This window comes from Opisthocomus hoazin, chromosome 12, assembly GCF_030867145.1.
Source record: "Opisthocomus hoazin isolate bOpiHoa1 chromosome 12, bOpiHoa1.hap1, whole genome shotgun sequence".
NCBI lineage: Eukaryota > Metazoa > Chordata > Aves > Opisthocomiformes > Opisthocomidae > Opisthocomus > Opisthocomus hoazin.
The window spans coordinates 1,053,218-1,058,575 of NC_134425.1; positions in this window are offsets into that span (position 1 = coordinate 1,053,218).

Below are 5,358 nucleotides of genomic sequence, written 5' to 3' on the forward strand. Positions count from 1 at the left end.
ACGAGGGTTTTAGGGCTGAGCCAAAGTTCTTCCATGTTTTTCTTCCGAAGAGCGACAGAAGCCCAAGTCACCCGGTATCTGGGTGGCTTCGTACCCAGCCAAAAAGCTGTCTGGCTGCACGGTGGGTTCCAGCCACTGCGATGCTGCAGGGTGTTTGCATTATTGCAAGCAAATCGCACGCACTGAAAATAGGATCAGAGCAGGACACAACATCTCGTCGCATGCAAACTCGGGGAGGAGGGAGGGGATTTCAGCCTGGACCTTGGTTTGGTTTCACAGGCTTGGTCTCATAAGAAGCCCAAAGGTCTGACAAACCAAAGCAAGTATTGCCGTATTTCTTCTCATCCCTGTGTATTTTTTGCAGCTGTGGCTTGGGTGGAGCCTGTTTTCATGACCTCGTATCTGGTGTTATGGCAAAGATTCGCAGGAGGAAGAGGTCATCTGTCAAAAATGGCTTCAGAAAAATAAGTGGCTGTCATGCTTGTTGGAGTTCGGGATCTCCTTTCCTCTGCATCAGACCTTTCTGCAGCCAAGTCTAGCTTGAAGAAATCGGCAGGCTGGCTGCCTCCCCATGTTCAGGTCCTGCAACTTCAGCTTCCTCACCCTCGGCTCTTTCCAACACGTCCTCTCCCTTCTTCTTGGCCAGCACCGACGGAGTGGAGATTCCCAGAGCTGATGAGATGCCGTCACACCCTCCCTCCTCTCCCATCCCCTGCACAGGACTGACTTTATGAGCAGTGTGGTTTAATGCATGAACCAAGTCCCACCAGCCACACAGGGTGGCCATCCAACGCAAGCAGGAGTTGGAAGTGTCACATAACACCAGTTTGAGCACTGAGCAGTCACACTTCAGACAACGGTGCAAGTCCTTTGAGCTCCACCAAAGACAACTCTAGGTGGGTTGTTCTGCCAGGGTGCCTTCACAAGGCATCACTGAGGTGTCCTTGGTGTCAAAACTGGCCAAGGGGGTACAAACCGCTTGGAGAGGGACATACGAGCCCCCGGGCAGCTCTCCTGCCTTCCCGAGGAGGTGTCCTGCCACGGGTGACCATGCGCAGGAGGGTGCTTCCCATATTACAACACGCTTGCAGGAAGAGCCCAGAGATGCTCGTGGTGGACAGGCTGCTGTGCTGAAATGGGGCATTGAGCAATCAAACCAGTTGGAAACCCTGGTGTCTAGAAATAAAAAGTGACTGTTTGTTTTCTAACGCCTATAGGGGCCGGCGGGGGCCCACGGCAAGCGGCAGCAGGTCGGAGGAAGCAGCTGTAGCTGGTTTATGTTGTATTCCTGAGCAGTTCAACTGTGAGCTGGGACCTGTGACTGAATTGTGGTTGTCTCTCTGCACAGAGCACTCGGCCTCCAGCGCTGGATCGAGATGGCTGCAGAGCTTTTCCTGTTTCTCCAGGTTGAGACAACGGGCTAAATCTCAGGAGCTTTAGCTGGACAGCAGCTCTGGACCCAAACCTCTCCTTCCTTCTCCCCAGTCCAGTGAGCCTGTTCTCCGTGCAGGAGATTTCTCACCAGGTGAGTCCTCACACCGTATTTGAAGCATGTAGCAGGGATGGGTAGAAGCTGGTTGTCCTCACAGACACGGGTTTCTGCTCCTGAAGCCACATGCAGTGGTCCTTCTTGCATCTGTTGAAGGGCACATCATGGGAAACTGCTTAAGCACATTAACACTGCAGGATACAACCAGACTCATTTTCTCCCACGGAAAATGCTTCCCAGTGGCACAACTGCCTTCCAGCCATGACAAATCTCAGGACTAAGGTTGGCTTTGAAATCAAGTAACACCTCAAGTCACCGAGCACAACATCAGGTAGGGACTGCAGTGTTTATCAAGTCCGTTGCAGCACCCAGAAATCAAAAAGTACTCCAGTGTATACCATGGAGCAGAAGTCTTTACTTTGGAAGATCTTAGAGAAGGAGTCAATAGAAAATTCACTACATTGTCTGCCCTGGTCCACCCTTCTCTGCTGGCTGGTAGGAGGACTGGGTAAGCACATGGCTCCTTCCCAAACACGCTTGAGGAGAACTGTGTTTCTGCTGCAAGTAAAGGTCTGTCTTCCTCCACAGAAATGAAGCTCCTCTCTCCTTCCCATGTGAAGCCTTCACTCAGCCCTTCTGCTCCTGAAGGAAGGAGTTTAGCATGGGCATCTCCCAGGAAGTATCTTCCCATGTCGGCAGAGATTGCAGCCCTCTCCAGAGGAGCAGTGCCTGGGCTGGTTTTCCCAGGAAGCAAGGAAATATTTCCACATCAGGTGGGAGTTTGATGGCATTACTGCTCCCATTCATACACATGCTCAAGGTGTAGGAAACAACGTTTGGACAAGCAGCAAGCATTTTGGAGAGGACACCCTTTGAGCTTCTCATTCATGCTACCCAAGACCCTGCTACACCTTTGAGGATCGTTGAGTGGAGTGGCTGCAGCCTGTGCCACAGACGCTGTACGCAGTGGGTACTGCATCCCTAGGGTCTGGGGACGGCACCCTCAGCTGAAGACACGGGCCACGGTCCGGACTTGCCAACAGCTGAGCCATTGACGAAGAAGATCCAACACCAGGCACCGAGGTTTCACTTCAGTGAGGCCATAGAGAAGAACCCAAGTGAACAGAAACCAACGAAAGTATTTGAGTCCCCGTCGCCCAAAACCACTAAGACTCGGTGCAGCTGCACCGAGCAGCTCAATGGAGCTGCCAGGGGCCAGGCGAGGTGCAGGGATGGGTGCTTGGGATGCAGGCACTGCCTTCGGGTCGGGGTGCTCCCAGACACCCCAGCACCAGCTCCCCAGCCGGGGCGGTGGGGATGGCAATGCCCTGCCTGCCTGGCCAAGAGGTTTTGGGGAAAAGTACGAGTTGTGCAGAAATTCCTCCTGGCTTTTACAAAGGGCACCACAAGTCTGGGCCAGAGCATCTCTTGGTGCAATCTGGTGCAGTTACCCCAAAAGCTGCTCCTGTCTGCTGGTCCTTTGTCTGCGAGTGAACATCAGCCTTGGAGGCTTCTCTCGTGTTGGATTTCGGGATGTGGAAGTCCAGCTTGGGCCAGGCTTTAAGCACAAACCCAACGCTACTGCGAGTTCTACCCAAGACTTGAGCAAAAAAGGGGCTCCCTGCCCGCAGTCATGCACCCCACCGCGTTATCGTTCCTGCATCCCACCTCTGCCAGATGATGCTGTCTCACTGTTTCCTTCCCAGTCCCTCCACACCCACCAGTTCTCTCCTCTTGGACACAGCTTGGAAGCTGTTTGGGGTGGGAGCTGTGCTTCCAGTTTTACGGAGCAAGGCACAGCACGGTCCTAAACCGAGCTCTGGGCTCTGAGACACGATGGTAACACTAAAAATAAACAGTGCAGCCGGGTCCAACTAAAGGTACCTCTGCTCCCCACCACTCTTCCGCGGTCTTGGGGTGGAAATTGAAAGAGCCCTGAACGTGTAGCAGGTGGCTCCAGGCGAGCACAAGATGGTGGTTTCTGAGGAAGGACTCACACCAGGACATCTGGGGAAACCGCATGTGGTGTTTATGGTGTCCCAGCCTGCAGCCCATCATGTGTTTCACAAGTGGGCACGTGTTGTTCCAGCACAGACCGCAGCGGGTGCCTTGCTCCCACCTCCCCTCACCAGGGTCTTCACCCATGGGAAGGTGAGTCTTCCTCACACTCTCAGGGAGCACCAAGAACAGGCTCAAGCCCCACAGGAGACACTGCGATGGCCCTCAGGAGGAGCAGGGAAAGGCCAGTGGTGACTGCTGATGGTGCACCTGCAAGGTGCGATCCCCAACTCCATGGCCAAGCATCCCATAAGAGCTTACAGGGCTCGGGGGCTTCACTGAACTCAGGATCCCAGTGCATCCTCAAAAACCTTGGTCTGCAGCCATCTTCGCTCACAAGTGCCGGAATGCCTGCAAGAGATGTGCACAAGGACACAGGCTACAAGCATCCCACCAACACCACTGGGGCACAGAGGACAACTTAGCCACAGAGTGGGGTGCTCATAGCATAAATAGCTTGGGGTGCTGTGCCTCCCTTAATCCTGACGTGTAACCACAAATTTTCAGCTGGGTCTCCCAGCTCAGAGCACTTTTTGGGTGTTACAGGTTGTGTGTTGTCTGCTGTGCACCTACTGCTCTTTGGGACAAAGGCTGTAACTGCTGACCCTGGAGGGACGCAGGGGGGGTCAGCTTCAAACCCCACAAGAGTTGAATGCTTATTTTAGGGAGGCGTCGCTGGGAAGGCTGAGTTGCTCACCTCAAAAGAGCTGAATCCTGCAGTCAGAACAACCTCCAAGAACAGAGGTCAGCCATGATCAGCTCACGCCAGGTCAGGGTCCTCACATCTTAACTGTGCCCTGACCACACACTCATGCTTGAGAAGTTCTCCACAGAAAAAGGCAGAGTAGCAAAAAAGGGGCTGATCTGCATTGATAGCCAAGCATGGAGGACAGCTTTGCATTCATCTCCTCACTCACCCTCCAGCTGCCTGCATCTCCAGCCATGCCCTTACCAAGTGCCCATGCCCCTCAGTACCACTGGTACTGGTATCACCCCACGAAAGCTGGTGCTTCCCTGCCTGCACCCCTGGGCAGGGCTGACCCAGAGCACATGGCAGAGCCTGGTGTGGGGAAGGGGCTGGTGTTCATGCTTGTTCTTCACAGGGGGCAAGGGGACAGACCAAGCACAGTCATGTGTCCCCACACCCCCTTCCAGAGCCTCTTGGACAGGCTTGAAATGAAAGCAGGTGAGGGGGCAGATGCTCGACCTCCCCTGCTGTGACATTGACTTTGATGTTTGACCAAGGCAGATGCTCCTTTTTGGCCCTTGGTTCTCCCCAGACACCACCCACCTCCACTAGAAAGTGGAGAAAGCTGGAAGGCAAAGACCGGGGAAAGGTTCCACCAGGCACTGAAGGGGGAAGGGACCACAGCATGTCTTCGAGCAGGACCATAAATAACCGCCTCCCCATGCCACAGCCTTGGAGCTCCACAGTCCAGGTCAACACTGCAGCAGAGGAGCAGGGACCTATCTTCATGCTCCCTCCAGTCAAGGCCCAACAAGCAACACCCTTTTCCTCCCTCCATCGTGTTACAGCATTTGGGCTGGTTCCTCTCCTGCCCCAGCGATGAAGTCAGGCAGTTACAGAGCAGCAGGGAGGTGACAGCAGAGGCTCACCACAGACCCCACCCCAAGGAAGACCAGAGCAGGAGCAAGGCAGAGACACCAGGCTCTCCCCACCACAGACCCCACCACAAGGAAGACCAGGGCAGGAGCAAGGCAGAGACACCAGGCTCTCCCCACCAGAGACCGAACACCCCACTCACTGCAACCAAAAACCACATTGCAAGAGAAATACAAAATATAGCACT